Source organism: Pleurodeles waltl, chromosome 1_2 (genome assembly GCF_031143425.1).
Source record: "Pleurodeles waltl isolate 20211129_DDA chromosome 1_2, aPleWal1.hap1.20221129, whole genome shotgun sequence".
Taxonomy (NCBI): domain Eukaryota; kingdom Metazoa; phylum Chordata; class Amphibia; order Caudata; family Salamandridae; genus Pleurodeles; species Pleurodeles waltl.
The window spans coordinates 887,485,643-887,503,028 of record NC_090437.1 but is presented as its reverse complement, the minus strand read 5'-3'; the positions used below and the strand labels follow the sequence as shown (position 1 = coordinate 887,503,028).

Here is a 17,386-nt window from a genome sequence, read left to right as displayed (position 1 = left end):
CCTGGATCCTGGTCAGGGGTTGGGCCATTCGCAGGGTTGAGGGAGGTCACACTTATGCACTTGGCCCTGCTCTTAGTGTGAATACCAGTGCTTAGGGGAATGTCCTTCACGGCAGGGAGGCTAGAGGAATGGACTGATGCAGGCCTCACCACCCAGGGGGACCCTTATAAAGAGGGTACTCTCAGGAGCAGGGGTAGCTTTGTAGTTGGACAAGGGCTCCCTGGGGAGCAGTTCCTGACACATGGAATGGTCAAAAAATCATTGTGCACCATGCTAAGAGACATAGAGCTAGAACCTTACACGGACGACACACTACAAGCGTTGCTTACATTTGGAGATGGCCATAGACTGCCTCGCTGTACAAGTTGCTACTGGCATCGCACATTGATAGTTTGCCTTGTGTCTAAGAGCCCTTGGAGGGACTGCTGGTCAGGCACCTGAGAGACGAGGAGTGGGCTCAGACGTCGGAGCAGTCCTATACACGGACGAGGAACAAGCAATATAAATATACATAATTAAATTATTATATATGACTTACCTCACCCCACACAGGCTCAACGTGATGCTACACATCCAGACCCATGTTGTCAACACCTGGGCATGGACCTTGCCCACATGTGTGACAGTGCCCGCACATCGCCACATTTAGCGGACTTGGGAATCTACCTTCGTAAAATGAACTTGGGGCAAAAGGAGAAATTTGCCTACGAGCTGTTTTGCCCTCCGGCAGTGACAGAGTAGGGAATAGGTTCCTGGATCTTGCACTGGGCGTAGAGACATAGCCTGCCACTGGAAGAGTCCACAGGGGCCACCACACATTAGATGGCGGGCGGATGTTATCACGTGGGCAATGACGGAGGGAACCGCATTGCAATTAGAGGAATCCAGGGGCCTAAGCAGGGTTGACAGCTGATTAGAAATGCTTACTGCATTTCAGAGAGCGTGGAGCATGCGGCCACTATGCCACTACGGGTTTGGCAGCAGATACCTATCACCCTGCCGCGCAACACCTCATGGATGGTAGCTTGAGTTAAAACGCACTGCTTTTCCCCTCAGGCACTGCAACCATATCAGTCACGATAGACACTGACCAACAAAATGCCCTGAACCTGGGGCTCACAGCGCATACCAATAGGGACAATGAATGGTTAAACTCCTAGTTCACATAGTTATGTCCCCATGGCCTTCGACTGTATGGAACAAACGTGAGGGGAGTTTAAACTAGCAGAGTTTAACTGTGATGGAAAATGGACATTTGTATGTTATCGCTGCAAGGGTGACCTGAACACATGCAGTTTGTCAAGTTTGGGCCTCTAAAATGTTTGTACATAGTCCAAAATCTCAATAAAAATATATATAAAAGCCTGCTAAATTATTTACACTGTTCAGGGAATGCTTGGTTGTAGGATAGTAAATGGTTTGAAAACACAAGATTTATTATGGTTTTGTCGTATATTGCTGTAGTTGTAGATTATATTTTTTCTGTGTCTTCCTTTTCAAGTTTCTGCATGATTCTTGGGGTGTCCAACTGCATTCTTAAGGACTGGGATGGTTGAATTTATATTTTTTGACAAGCACGTATTTGTTCATGTCACTGCGTTTGAAGGTTTCTATGGAATAAATAGTGTATCCCTAATTAGTATGGCTGTCAAGTAAGTTGCAGAAAACAACAAGCAATTGTAAAGCAAATGGATCTCACTTTTGTGACCCATTGGGTTTGCCAATGGTTTTTAAACTTTCTGCGCATTATCCGTGATGCTGTGCAACATGGATAAAGATTAAAAAAAAAAAAAAAATCCTTTGACCCCCGACTCCTCCATTATTTTGTTTTGAGGCGCATGCTGCCTACAAAACGACACTGGTACTTTATTTTTTCCTTTTTAGTCATCTATCCGCTTCCGCTTTGGATAAGTTACTAAATATAAAATGAAATGTGCAAGTGTTTTATTTTTTACATTTTTTATTTTTATTAAAGTGGAGTAGCGGAAACAACAGTGAGGGTGGTGGGGAATGTCAAAGCAACAAGGGAGGTGACGTGAAAGCAACGTAAGAGGGCTGGAGGCGACGCAAAAAGCAGCATGGGAGGGTGTGAGGGTCCAAGAAGCAACATTGGGGGGTTGAGGAGAAGCAACATAAAGGATACACGAAGGACGCAGATGGGGGAAGCACCGGGGAGGAGCATACGGTGGAGCACAAGAGTGAGGAGAAGTAAACTGGCATCAGAGAGCAACACAAAGTGCAGGGGGAGAGATGTACACGTGGGCGACAGCTCGAAAATACACATTCTCGGGGAGTTCTTAACACGAGAGAAAAAGTCGTGTTTGAAAAAGTAAGAGATAGCAGCCATTCAAAGAAACTTTAAAGAAGTCATCGGGCACGAATAAGAAGCAGGACAATTAGACGAAGAAAGCTAACCAATGCTAAGCAATAGGTGGTCTCTAGGCCCCTCTGTGTTCTTGGTAAGTTACAATATGCCAATCAACATAAAGCACATGTGCTGTCTAGTAGGCTCCACCTAAAAACAAAATCATGGTACAATCCATCTTGGAGGTTAAAATAAAAATAAAAAAAACCTTTGCATTTTTAGTAGTTGGTTTTAGGTTTTATGTACTTGGTGTTTCCTGTGAGAGGATGGGGTGATTTTAGTTGGAAAGGTAAAGTAATAATATTTAATATCAGGTGATTAAATTAATGCACTGTTCTGACATTTGTAGAGTGAAATTGTAGACTTTGGCCACAAGGTGGCACAAACGTAGAAATAAATTGGTTTCTTTTTAATTGTGTTTGACAGATTCAACATTTTAAGCGTGGTCGATTTTTTATTTATTTATTTATTTTTTTATTTTATTTTTTTACACCAGGGATTTTTGTAAGGTGAAATTCATTGTATTTGCCGACATTAAGTAGCCTTTTTTCCCGAGCTTACAAAAAAAAAAAATCTTATAGGACCCCAGAGCGGAAAACGGGTTCGCTCAGAAAATGTCTTACCGAGAGACATTAAACCAACTGCTCTGTGTGTGTGTGTCTGTTCTTTTTAGCGGCCCAAAAGAGGCTTCTGGCTTTTACGAATAGCCCTTGCTGATAATAGCTCATTTTGCAGGGTTGTCTGACTCATAACACTCTGAAACTAAATAAATCGGACTCGTCATTAGTTAGACAAGTGATTTTAATGTCCTTTCCAGTACCTTCAACTCCTGGGGAGTCCCACACCACGTGCAAGGAACTAGTGAACATCTGTACCACATCATCCTATGTGCTGCATGTATCTTGTTAAGTCTCGTCGGTGTCATGTAGGTCTCCTGCATGTAGTCAAACAGCAGGTATCTAAAGTGTTCGTGTGCATTTATTGACACCTTATCGGGATATTCTAGGATTGCTTCCTTGTATCGTTCTATATGCCAACTCCTCATCTAGTTCCTATTTGCGTCATGTCATCGAGACTGATTTGTATCATAGCATGTAGTATATCCATGTAACCTGTCTTCTACTCCCTACCACTGTGTACAATTTCTGCAACAGAGCACGTCAGCAGCAGCTGGTATCAGGGAAAAGTTATAGGGCAGTGTGGGGGGGACAATAAAACTAAAAAGATCTTGCCGGCCGCCTTGTTACTCTTCTGCTCCTCTGCTAGTGAGTGCATAGGCTGGGGCTCCCAGATTCCCCTATGGCCAATGAAGACACTGCTCTCATGCTGGTAATACTATTACTCAACATGAGAGAAGCAGTGGCATTGGCCTGAGCGGGCTGGTTTTGCGCTACTACTGGGGCTGGGAGCCTGTGCCCGCTGTTCTCCACCTGGCAGCACAGCTCGGGTTGGAGAGATCAGTGCGCATGTCAGTTTGGCTGTCCTAAGACAGCCGGCCAAACCAATATGCGCGATTGTAGCAGTGCCCACCACTTCCCCGCCATGCTTGTTGCAGTGCTGGCCCGACCCAAGACTCTGCTCTCAGAAGAAAAAGAAAATGATAGTAAAAATGTTATATTATCATTTTATTTTTCAGGTTTGCATCTGTTGGCAGGGAGTTGACTGTCTTCCCCCATAACGGAGGAGCCGCTGCTGGAGCACATGCTTGGAGTTCACTGTCTCTGTACCCAATTTATCTTGCACCATTTTATGAAGAGCCAGTACTTAATACTTGAAGTGTCACAACAAGCATAATCATTCCATTCATCCTTGCCACTAGTCCACTGAGTTGAGGCCTGAGTGGGTGAGTGAACTTCAGACGACCTTGGTATCACAAGAAACTAGCTGTGGTTTTGGCTACAAAGGCTGGACATTTTGTCAGCATGAACTGTGTGAACTGCCCCGACAACTAAGAAGGGTAGCACATTCTTTGACATTTCATGGATCAGTTGTGCTGTGATCAAATCAGCAGAAGCTCGTGAGTTAACAGCAACCAGGAACTATTTGTATTGGTTTAATTTGGTTTTGGATAGACTTTAGTTTAATCTCCTTATGGGTTGTCACTGCTACTTGGTATCAACATTGACTCTTGCATTTAGTTTGCTACAGCTCTGATGTGACATTGCCTGTTGCACGTGTGTTGGGGCAGACTCAGTTAGCATTCCGCCATTTTTCACATAGCTGTTCAGCTTTTGTTGATTTGCCTCTTGAAATCCATCAATTCTTATTTTTGCCATTATTGTAAGCCCACATTGTATACCTGGATAGAAGAGACTAAGTCTGATGCTGGGAAGGTAGAATATTAGAAGCTGTCCTGCTGAATCACATAGTATTTGTAACGATAGTGGGAACATAGAAATACGAGTTCTTAGATTTCCCTTTAATTGCTGTAAAGGCAGAAGAGTGTTTCTGTTTAGAGTCTGCTACTGGCTTGGTTGACTGGTTCTGTAAAGCAATGCAGAGTAGCATCCCGTGAGCAAAATGTGAGGTGTTTCAGGAACCCCCCTGCATATAATGTTCGAACTATTGAGTCTTAAGTGTTAGATCATATTAAGTGTACTTGTGCAGCTACGTGGGTTTAAGCCCACTGAACACATTAGAATTAAGTATATTTGTTTTGAATTCCTCAGTTTTAGTCCTGGGGGTACTACGATTGCCAGTTTTCTCTGGGCTGTAACCTATTTTTTTAAATGTGACTCTTAGTACAGCTGTCAGTAGTTTTCTTCTGGTGTGAATTGTTACTCAATTTATGGTAAATATGTGTAAGCAGTGGTATTTGGTAGTAGGATAACAAAAATTAGCTTGTTATCTCATGTTTTCAAATATTCTATTTTTAGTAAGTCGTTTTGTCAAGCTTATGTGAGTTTTGAATGTTATTTTTTTCAGTCAGAAAAAGAGGGGCAACATCTGATAGAGCGGGCTAACCCGATAGTGAGGCAGATATGTACGGGCAAAGTTTATAAAACCCATTAAAGCTTTGAGATTTTGTGCATTGGTTGGGGATTGCAGTGTAGCACATTTAACTAGGAAGTGAGGTCCTAATCATTTCACTTCTGTTTTGAAAGTTCATATCCTAAGTAGTTTAGTTTATGTTTAAGTATTCTGCGTGGCATCGCTAATGTACATGTCCTCTACATAGGATGCCATATTGAACTCTTTTGGTAGAGATTAATTTATCCTGCATGTAAACACCCACAGGCTGTTCCGATACACCCCAAGGGAATCTTATAAATCCGTACTGGTTGCTTCAAAAATTTAAAGACATCAGCGACTGACATTCTGCAGGAGACACTTTAATGTGTATGAAAACGGATTTCCAAAATGTGAGTTTTTTTTCATAAGGATCGAGTCTGTGAGAGCATATGTTAGAGCGTGCGTCTCGCTTGCGGGACTCTGTTGTTAACTGAAAAGCTGTTTCTTACCATTTGTATTCTTGTGTGGCACTCTTCTTTAAAGCCTCATAATTGGTCACTGCGTGCCAAGCATAATTTCCGTTCCTGTCTGTGGAGCAGGGACCAAGCACGGATTGATTCAACTCAATCAGTGCCCGTCCGCTGCTCCTGACATGATTGAGGGACTCCATTCTAACTTCTAGGTCCCTGCAAACAGGGCATGTGACTGGCAAACATGAGACTGAGCTGGACAAACAACATTTTCTTTCTTTTATTTTGCCAAGTCTTCTTTTCTCACTTTGCAGTCATGTTTTGTTTTTGCTTGTGGGTGCTGTTCTCAACAGATGATGATTATCTCGTTCTAAATATTGCAAAGTGACATAGTTTCTTACTTATGTGTAATTACTGAAATCATGCTTTAGCACATAATCGTGCAGCACATCCAATTCACCCCACCACACACCAATTCACCCCACTCAGTCCAGTCAACCACACTGACTCTATTTGACCCCAGACAAATTCAAACCACTCACCCCAATCCACTACACTCCAATCCAAAACAATCTGCTCCAATTCAAAACAGTCTGCCCACTCCATTCCAAAACAACTTAAATCTAAAACAGTCTACCCCATTCCAAGCTGCACCATTCCAATCATCCCCAATCCAAGCTGCCCCCTCTCCAGTCCAAAACAATGTGCCATTCCCCAATCCAAAAACATCTGCCTTGCTCCAGTCTGCCCCACTCCAACCCACCCCCACACTCCAATCTAAAACAATCTGCCTCACTCCAATACAAAACAGTTTTCCCCAGTCCAATCTGCCCTACTCCATTCTGCCTCACTTCAGACCAAAATAATCTGACCCACTCCAATCCAGAACAACCCACCCCACTCCAGTCTGCCTCGCCCCAGTCTGCCCTGCTCAAGTCCGGCCCGCTTGAGTCCAAAACAATCTGCCCCACTTCAATCTGACCCATTCAAATCAAAACAGTCTGCCCCACACCAGTCCAAAACAGTAGGCCCCACTGCAATAAACCCCACTGCAATCCACCCTAATCAAATCTATCCCAATCCAATAAACCTCAACCCATTCCACTCCACCCCAGTCCACCCTAATCCAATCTATCCCAGTCCAATCCACCTCAACCCAGTCCACTCCACCCCACTCCAGTTCACCCTACTCCAACCCAAAACAATCTGCTCCACTCCAGTCTCCCCCACTCCCCCAACAAATCTGCCCCACTGCATTCCAAAATAATCAGCCTCACTCTAATCTGCCCCACTCTAATCCAAAACAGTCCACACTATTCCAATCTAATCCACCCCAGTCTAATCCACCCGAATCAATCCAGTCCAGTTCACTCCAATCCAGCCCACTCCATTCCACCCCACCCCATTACAGTCCATACCACTCCAATCCACCCACCCCACTCCAATCCACCCCACCCTAGTCTACCATACTCCAATCTACTACACTCCAATCCACACCACTCCAGTCCACCCCACCCCAGTCCAACCCACTTCAATCCATCCATCCCACCCACACCAATTTCAGTCGACTCAAATCCACCTCACTCAAATCCACCTCACTGTAACCCAGTCCACCCCACTCCAGCCCAGTTCAATCCACCCCACTCCAATCCACCCATTACAGTCCATTTAATCCACCCCACTCCATACCACCCCAGTCCAATCCACCCCACCCAAAGCCAATCCAACCCACCCCAATCCAGTCTGTCTCACCCCAGTCCTATCACTCCAATTCAATCCACCCACCCCAATCAGATCGAATCTACCCTGCTCCAGTCCATCCCAATGCAATCCCCCCGGTCCATCTCATCCCATCCAGTCCACCCACTCCAATCCACCCCACCCAGTCCACCTCACCCTACCCAAATCCAATTCACCCCACTAGACTCCAGTGTAATCCACCAGACTATCTCAATCCACTCCAACCCACACCACCCTATTCCATCCCACTTCACTCTACACCACTGCACTATGGCGGTTGCTGCCACTGAACCACTCATCTGTTAGTTAAAGCCAAATCCGGCTCTCCCTCAGATCTCTGGCCTCCACGTGTAATGTCCACCCTAGTTACTTCTCTTGCTCCTATCATCACATCATTGTGTAATCGATCACAGACCCTAGGTGCTGTTGTTCTGCGAGAGTGGAAAACTGTTGTGCCCATCTAAAAAAAAAAAAAAAAGCCCAATGCAGAACCAAAGGATCCAGCCAACTATAGCCCTTTATCACTTGATGGGCAATGTTCTTGAGTCCTACATTAATAAACTGCTTACCTCTTATTTGGAGAACCACCATCTTTTGGATGCCTCACAGTCAGGTTTTAGAACCTCCCATAGACAGAAACTGCCTCGCTAGCTGTAGTAGAATCAATTAGATTACCTATGAATGCCTGAATTCCAGCAGGGTTGGTACTTCTTGACCTGTCAGCGGCATTTGATACGGTCTCTCATTCCATCTTGATTCAACGTCTTCATGAGAGTGGTATCCAGGGATCTGCCCTTGACTAGTTCAAAAACGTCCTCAATTGTAGGACTCAAATAGTTTCCATTGGCACCTTTCTATCCAGGATCTATTTCTTGGACAGGGGGGATGCCACAAGGCTCTTCCTTAAACTTCTCGCTCTTTAACATCTATGTAGCACCCCTTGCCTAGATAGTCAAGTCTTGTGGCTTTGAAAAATTTCCGGGGGGGGGGGTGGAAAGGGGAGATGGGGAGGGGAGGCGAGGCAGAGCTTGCTGCTGGCAGAGATGGATGCAAGCTAGGATTGCTCTTGCCTGTGTCAATAACCCCCAAATACTGTAATAATCCTTTAGATTACAGGACACAGTAAGAGGCCTGTGCCCTTGGCCCCTGGGGAGCTGCAGGAGAGACCTCAGTGAGGTCCTCCACGAGTCCTCTGCAACAAAGGCGGATCCGACCTGCCGACGCGGCCTGCATCCAAATGGCGTATGGCGTGCAGAGACGCCAGTGAGACGGTAGAGGCCGGAGAGGTAAGGAGAGACAGAGCGGCGATTGGCGAGGGGAGGAATCCCTTCGGACATCCTGCAGCGGAGGGAGCGGGGTTGTGCCCAGTAAGTCGACTGCAGTGCGGTAGTGGCTGGTGTGACCAGACAGCGGCTGTGAGGAGTGGTGGTAAGGTTGCAAGATGCAGGTTGCGGCATAGAGACACGAAGGCCGATTGCAAAAGAATGGCTGGAGCGAGGTGGGCAACTGAGGGGCACGGCAGTGACTTCCCTGAAGCCGGGGAGGGGCCACCCCTTGGGACAGTGGAGACGAACCTTGTGGTGTTGGGCTGGACCGTGAGGGAAACAGCATTGGAGTACTGGCTGTGGTGCAGCCCCCCAGGGATTGGGGGAGAGGCAGACTGGGGGCAGATCATTTGAGACAGACGGCCTAGTCAGGTGGCAGCAGGAGGTGAGGAGCAGGAGCCTGGGGCCATGATGAGGGGCTGCACTCCTAAATCAACACAAGTGAATAGCCTAGACAGATACACAGTGTAAATGGAGGTGTTGGAGGGCCAAACACAGGGTGCGGGGACAGGACCCCGGGGCAAAGTCTCTGAGCCTAAGGGAGAGGCCTCATTGAACACCATCATGGCAGCCATACAGGACATCAGAGGCTTCATCTTACCCTTGGAGCCGAAGCTACATGTGTTCAAAATCTACGTTAATCTCCTCAGGACAGACATGGGTAAGATCTCTGAGAAAGTGGCTGGGGCAGAAACACGCATACAGGGGCTGATGGCAACCACCAAACTTCTGGAGGAGTAGGTCCGGTCTCTCACCAAAAAGAGCTCAGAGATGGAAGCCAAACTGGAGGACCAGGAAGGGCGGTCCAGGAAAAACAATGTGCGAGTGATGGGAGTATCAGAGGGCATGGAAGGCCCTAGTGTGGACCTCTTTGTGGAGAACTTGGTCTTGAATAAACTCTAACAGAAATGACTGTCCAACTGTTTCTCTGTGGACAGGGCACACTAGGTGCCAGGCCCCTCGCCAAAACCAGGGGACCGCCGCACATGATAGTATCCAGGATCCTGAACTACAGGGACCGAGATGGCATCCTGAAGGTGGCCAGATCATTTTGGGACTTAAAACAGGACAATTCCTTCATTCGCTTCTATCCTGACTTCACTCTCCACGCACAACATCAACGGAAGAATTTTGAGGAAGGTAAAAAAGCGCTGAAGACCAGGGCCCTGAAGTACATGATGCTCTTTCCAGCCAAACTCTGAGTGGTGGTTGATGGCAAGACCTGGTACTTCGGGTCCCCAGAGGAGGTGTGGGACTGGCTGAAGAACAATGGGAAAGAAGCAGGGAGATCGATTGAAGCCCTGTCCTAATGGGACAGAAGGAGCCGCACAGACTAAGCTGGGCTGGAGGCACCTCTCACATACAGAAGACTGAAAGTCACTAGGGAACTACCCGAGAGGTCTGAGGCTCCTGTTGGACTAAAAGTCCCCTGTTTAGGGGGAGAAAGAGAGAAGCACCCAGGGAAACCTTTGGTAGATAGCGACCAAGGGCAAGATAAGTAGTCGACATATGCGGGGAGACATCAGACATTTGCCTAGATTACTTCTGTTGATTAATACTGTATAGGCGGTGACGCCCCCCATCGTGACATGGTTTATTTAGAGCAACAGGTGCTCTGCGAGTTGGGGTGGTGGATAGTAACGAACCAATAAAGAAAGGTTGCTGGTGGAGGAGGGGAGTTGTGGGAATGAGTCTTACTGTTGGAGTTATTGAGAAAAGGTCTGTTTTTTTTAGCCTAGTTTGTGGGCATTTTGGGTTGGCCCAGCACTTTTGGGAGCGGCGAGGATCCATGTCAGGGAGAGGGAGAGAATGCCGTTGGGGCTTCAAATCTGGCCCCAGCAGCGATACAATACCTGCAGATGGGGGTCTTTTACAAACTTGGACCATATGGTCCTGGAATGTTAATGGTCTTGATAGCAAGATTAAGCGTATGCTGGTCTTGCAACATATAAAGCGCCACGGTCCGGACATTGTTCTGCTTCAGGAGACACATCTCCGAGGGAATTACTATAAGGCACTTGATAAATTTGACTGTATGTTCAGTGCACACACAGGATACACCACTGACTCCAGGGGCATGGGCATACTAATTAAAAAATCAGTAGCCCTCATCACACATTGGTTATGGTATGACAATAACGGACAGTATGTGGCGCTATCGGGAACTTGAAGGGAACCACTCTAAACATTTGCTCCTTGTATCTCCCCCGTCGCTTACAAGAGGCTACACTCCTGGAGATTGGGGAACTGTTACTGGGGTTGCCTCCGGGAGTCTTGGGGGGCAACTTAAACTTAACTTTGGATGTAGGGGTAGTCGGGTCCGGGGGCCCAGATAACAGAGCAGGTGGACTGCTTTCCCAGTTCGCCAGGGCGCTGGGCTTGATCAATCTGTGGAGGGAGGGCAGCCCCCACACGACACAATACAGATATTTCTCTGCGACTCATTGGAGCTTCTCCCGACTGGACTACATTTTCACACTGAGTGCTCACGCTCCCCGGTTCCGGGATGGTGTTATCCAAGCGAGGGAGATCTCGCACCACTCCCCAGTTGGGGTCACATTGACTGGACCCATGAGGGGCTTCACGCTACCGAGCTGCCTGTGGGATAAGGGGACCAGAGACAGACTAAAATAGGAGGCGGATCTCTACTTTAAGGAAAATCGGGATTCGGTGCCCTCAGCATGCACGCTATGGGAAGCCTTCAAGGCAGTCCTGAGGGGACAGGACCAAGCACTAATTGGGGCGGCCAAGAAAGAATCACGGCTGGACTGCACAGCCATTGAGAGAGATGTTGTGAGATTGGAGGTGGTAGCCCTCTCCTCAGGAACTTGGAGGACCGAGGTAAACTGGAATTAAAACAGCTGGAAGGGAGGTCTCTGGCAGAAAATCATGCCAGGAATTATGCTGTCCCAGCCCACCACCGACTGTACGAGGTTGGCGATAAAGCCAGCAAATTCCTGGTGTGGCTGGAGCGCAGGGACAGGGAGCACTCATGGATGCTAAAGGTAGAAAACTTGGAAAGTGTTAGCAGACAATGGGTGCAACCATAGCAGAGACCTTTGCAGGTTTCTATGAGGACCTGTACACCTCCAGGACGACCATGTCCACAGAGTACTGTACTGATTTCTTTAGGGATACTCCTCTGCAGGTGCTATTGGGGGGGGGGGGGGGGTGCAGACAGACGCACTGGAGGGTGACACAACGGAAGAAGAGGTGGCTCGTGCCTTGCAGGACCTACAATCAGGGAAGGCCCCAGGCCCAAACGGGATCCCAGTTGAACTGTAAAAAGGACTGGCTAATATAATTACTGGCCCACTGCTAGAGATGTTTAGGAAGGCCCTTACCAGCAGATAAGTTACTTACCAGGAGATCAAAGAGCTGCAACGTTTACTGATACATGAGGAAGGTAAGCCCCCAATGGTTTGAAGTTCATACAGGCCTATATCTTTATTAAATATGGAGGCAAAGGTTTTGGCCAAGGTCTTGGAAAGCAGACTCCGAGGGGTCCTCCAATCCCTGGTGCACCCGGACCAGTCTGGGTTTATGCCAGACAGGAGTATGCAACTCAACCTCCGGCGCCTGTACGGGGTGCTACACTTGACAGCTGACCCCCAGGCAAATCATGCGGCCCTGATGGCGTTGGATGCCAAAATGTCATTCGACTGCCTGGAGTGGAACTACATGTTCGCAGTTCTGGTGAAACTTGGATTTGGGCTGCAATTCTGCACATGGGTCAAATTACTATATGCCTCCCCCACGAAGCACGTGAAGGTCGATGGGGTGGTATCTCAAGAGGTCACATTATGGGGGGGCACCCGGCAGGGTTGTCCCCTGTCTCCCCTGCTTTTTGCTCTGGCATTGGAGCCACTGGCAGCATGGATCCACCAGGATCCTTTAGTTAAGGGGATATAGGTTTCAGGAGGATGGGAAGAGCTTATCTCATTATACGCTGATGCCATTCTACTCTATATATCAAAGCCCTCCGGTTCTATTGGCAGGCTCATGCATATATTCAGAATTTTTGGAGACCACTCTGGATATACCATAAACTAGTCGAAGTCAGTGGTCTTTCCCATTTCGGGGCAGAGGCCTTGCCTCCCTCGAGATTGCGGGGCTTTGGTGATCACGGAAGGCTTTCGCTACCTAGGAATATGCATGACTAGGCACCCCCAGGACTTCATGAGTAGGAACTTGGCTCCCCAGCTGGAAAAACACAAAAACACAAGGGGGACGTCACACACTGACATGGTCTCCCACTGACCCTGATGGGATAGGCGTCTCTCTATCAAATGATGAGCCTGCCGCTCTTTTATGTCATGCAGAACACACCTTTCAATGTCCCATTGGAAGCTTTCAGTACCATAGATTGAGAGGTATGCAGGCACCTGTGGGGCTGGAGCGAGCCCAGGATTGCCCTGGCCAAGATGCAGAAGGGGGTCTGTGATGGGGGACTGGCAATTCCGGACTTTCAAAAATACTACTGGGTGTCCCACCTTCTCATAGTCAACAAATAGGTGTTTGTGGATCATCAGGATCCGGCGTACAGGTTTGATACACATGATGGGGAGTGGTGGACCCGAGGCCTTACTGCACAATGCCAGACATGAGCGAACCCTGCCACACCATACAAAGGTCATGACTCGAGCCTGGAAAGAAGCAAACAAATACCTAGGGTGGGTGGGGAAACTCACTGACCTCTCCCTGCTATGGCATAACGACGAACTGCCAGACGTGGGAGGTTTGCAGGGATTTCAGAAGTGGGAGTTAATAGGAATAGAACACCTGGGAGATGTGTGATGGGGACAGACATTCATCAGTTTTGAGACGTTTAAGGGGGAATACACTATGGCAAGCACTGAATATTATCGTTATTTGCAGCTGGGGCATACTCTGAGGAGGCATATTCTGGAAGGTTAGCAGCTGCCGGAAGCTTCCCCAGGGTCCTATTAGAACCGCTTCCAAAAAAAGGAATCTCAGTGATTTACAGGAAATTAATCAACAATTCCCCAGACCTGCTGACTAAACTGAGGGAGGCTTGGGAGGCCGACCTGGGACACTTGAAGGATGATGAGTGGGTAAGGGACATAGCCATCAGGGCCAGGTTCTGACTAGTCTAGTTAAAGATCCTGCATAGATGGTACTATTCACATCCACTGCTACACAAAATTGGTAGGGCGGGGAACCCACTATGTTTGAGGGGCTGCAATGAAGGCACATTCATACACATACAATCAAAAGATTTTATTAAAAAAAAATGATTTCCTATGCAGACAATACCCAATTAGTTATCTCCTTTGGGCATGACATTAAAAATGTCAAACATAGATTTATTGTCTGCATGAGGAAAATCGCCACATGGATGTCCCTAAATTAACCGTTAATCGACGGGAGGGACTAGGAGCTGATAAAGGTCCAGCACCCATGCTCCTCACTTATCATAACTATGCAAAAAAGGGATGCTCTTCCTATGAAAGTGGTGAAGCTGTCAGTTAGAACCTGAGAGGGGACTGAATCACCGAATCCAGGGAGCCGATTGATCAGAAGAGAGAGCCCTCACACACCCAAATGAGTGGCATGCTCCATTACCGGGCTGCTCCTCCTTGGGCTGGCTAAGGAGCTCTTTATCGAAGATCTTTGGATTTTTGCTGCAATGATGTATGGTTGAGGGTATAGTGAGTGTAGTGTGGAGTGCTAGGTGAATTAACACTGTCTAAGGGGTACCAAAATAATTTGAATGGGATGGCCCCCTGGACGGGTATAAAAGCAAAAGGAAGAATGATGTTGTGAGGTTTCATGGACCTTAACAACTTCAAGGTGAGTAATGTAGGGTCGATATGTTTCATGCCTTGTGGCCCTACTGGATCTATGGCATTTCTTAAGGATGAAGAGGTAAATCCCTACCCTACACCTAGTTGGGATTTAAGATGTGTGAAATGAGTGTTCCCCCAAGCAGTGTGTGTCAGCTATATCTGTTGTGGTAAATGACAAAGGGGTTCCAATCTGTAAAGAAACAAAATGGAGAGACAGCTATTGGGGGGGTGTCTCACCTCTGATTATGTGGGTTAGTACTCCTTTTAAAATATATAGTTATGCCATTGACACATCTAGTATACCTTTCATTTTTTCCACAACATGCCAGCTCCCCCTAAAGTGAATAGTGTACAGTCACACAAATTAGGCCAGGCAGGTGACCACATGTGAAAAAGCAAAGCATGCATGATACTAAAAACAAACCCTGTTGTACAACAGGGCACAAACACATTGCCAAGCCAATAGCTCTTGTATAGGCGAGACCTATTGGCCTCGCTAATGCTTTTTTTTTTTTGTCTTGTCAAGTGTGACATAATAGGAGGCCACAGGGGGCACCAGAGGTGCTATTTCTAAATATCCCAGGTAGAAACTGCTCTTCTGGACTATGTTTTTAGGTCTCGGCTACTGGGTTCTCAATATGTAGCATATTCCTATTGGACTTTGTGTTCGCTTATTACTTGTGCTAGGATAACTGTTTCTTTCTGAGGTGCCTCTTAAGTCAATGGCTTTCCTCCCTATTCTTGTTTTTGTCCCATCCAGGTGCAGTTTGGTCTAACAGTGATTTGATGAATTGCATCTTTACACTGCTAGCTTCAGGGGGCTCCTTTTTATTGCTCAGAACTCCAAAGAAGTGCATGTGTTTCCTTACTCTCTCCTCCCTGTTTGTTGCTTTACCCATCTGCTTACTTTCTCTGTACGCCACTTTATTTCCCCACTCAGTTGTGCTCCCATTTTATGGATCACTTTATTTTTTTATTAAATCAGTAAAATCGGAAACAGGACCCACCTGAATGCCTACAGGGGCCAGCAGCACAGTTAATCCATCTCGGCTCGATGCACAGCTGAAGCCCACAACTCGGAGGCCGGCAGCGAAGGCAATACTCACAACATTTTATCAATAACCTATTTAACAAAACAAACATCTAGTAACAACAAGTCACCCCTCTCCCTCCCCACCCTGATTGTCCTTTATGAAGGGAAAAAGAGACATATAAGAAATCAGTCAAGCCTGCTAAATCAGATGAGTGATTATGCCTGCCCATAGAAGTTACACATAAGGGCTGTCTTGAGGACCACCTTCTGGGGGTATCATTCTCAATACCTTCAGGTAAGAAGGGCATGTTAGCTCATTGAACTCTGTGGACAATATACGGATAATGGGAGCCTAGTACGTATGATAGTCATCAAGTCACTGATCAAAGGTGAGTGACATCTTTTCCATGCCCAATACGAACCACAGTTTGTGCAGCCAGGTCCTGTTCTGAGGGATGAAATCTTTTCCCCATACGGCGAGGATCATTTGACGCTAGAGCCATATGTCGACCTCCGCAAGCGGAGGGGGAACTACAAGGGGCTGGACAAGCCAAGCACTGTGTATGAAGGAAATCTGGGAATAAAGGTTTCGAAGGCCCTATGAATGTTATCTAGCACCTGTTCCCAACTCTTGTCAGTTTGTGGCAGTGCCAGAGCAGGTGAAACAAAGTGCCTGATGCTCCTCACTCCCTTCATAAGTCCTTAGTACTACCCAGATTCCAAGCACCCAATCCCGCCGGAGTAAGAAACCAATATGATACTATTTTGTATGCAGTCTCCATGCTAGATATGTTATGTTCTGAATATTTCGCCCTGTAATAGATCTCTGTCCATTCTGCGTCAGTTAATATCTGTCCTAGCTCTCTCTCCCACCGTCTCTGTCCTGGGGTACGTGGAGGGCCCTTCTCTCTGCCAAAAATGGCATAGAGTTCAGAGATCAGTCTTTTATTGTTGCGTTTAAGAGTTTGCCACTTTTCTCATCACGTCAGATGCCTCTGCCTGGGGCTGTGCAGTCAGATGCAATACCCAATGTAGCTCCTACAGGTATTGGACTCTGTCTGCCTCCGTCAGCCCGTAGTCTGCCTTGAGTTGTTCAAAGGGTATAATCCCCTGAGTGTCAAACATGTCACCAAGCCTTTTACATCTCCCCTCCTGCCAATGCGAGAAGCGCTTTGCATGCAGCCCCAGCGTAAAATTAGGGTTGTACAGAACCAGAGTCATAGAAGAAGGGAAGAAGGTGAGGCCTTCCTTTGTTGCCACTGCGTCCCACACCTGAAACACCCACCATGTCACTGGCGATGAATACAGACCACAGGCTCTGTTTTTGGTAAGCCAGGGTTCCTTCCACATATGGGAGCCAGCCACCTCTTGGTCCATAAAGAACTAGTGTTTCACTGTGAACGGCATGCTCCACTCCACCAGGAACCGTAATTGCGAAGCCTGGTAATACCGCTCAATTAATGGGACAGACCGTCCCCCCTCCCATGGAGATCTATATAAAAGATTCTTATGGAGGGGAGCCAATTTGTAAAGGTCTGAGGGCTAGTCTGGGCAGAAGCAATGGCAGTGTTTGGAAAGGTAAAGGATTCTTGGCATTGTTGTCATTTTGGTGGCAGCAATTCTGCCAAGCCATGAGTCTTAGCAGTTCCCACCCTTGGAGTTCCGCCTTAACCTGTTTAAGGAGAGTGTCA

At 47.1% G+C, this 17,386-nt stretch overlaps 1 protein-coding gene across 2 annotated transcripts in view; it reads left to right on the top strand.

Moving 5' to 3' along the window:
- The window catches only part of CFAP97 (cilia and flagella associated protein 97), a 209,471-nt gene that overhangs the window by 22,720 nt on the left and 169,365 nt on the right, over positions 1-17,386 (top strand). Inside the window, exon 2 of one of the 2 annotated variants that reach the window (XM_069199632.1) lies at positions 4,002-4,208. The exons of the other annotated variant lie outside the window; for it this stretch is intronic. The gene's annotated coding sequence lies outside the window, so the exon portion shown is untranslated. The remainder of the gene's footprint in view (positions 1-4,001; positions 4,209-17,386) is intronic. 2 annotated transcript variants of the gene reach the window in all.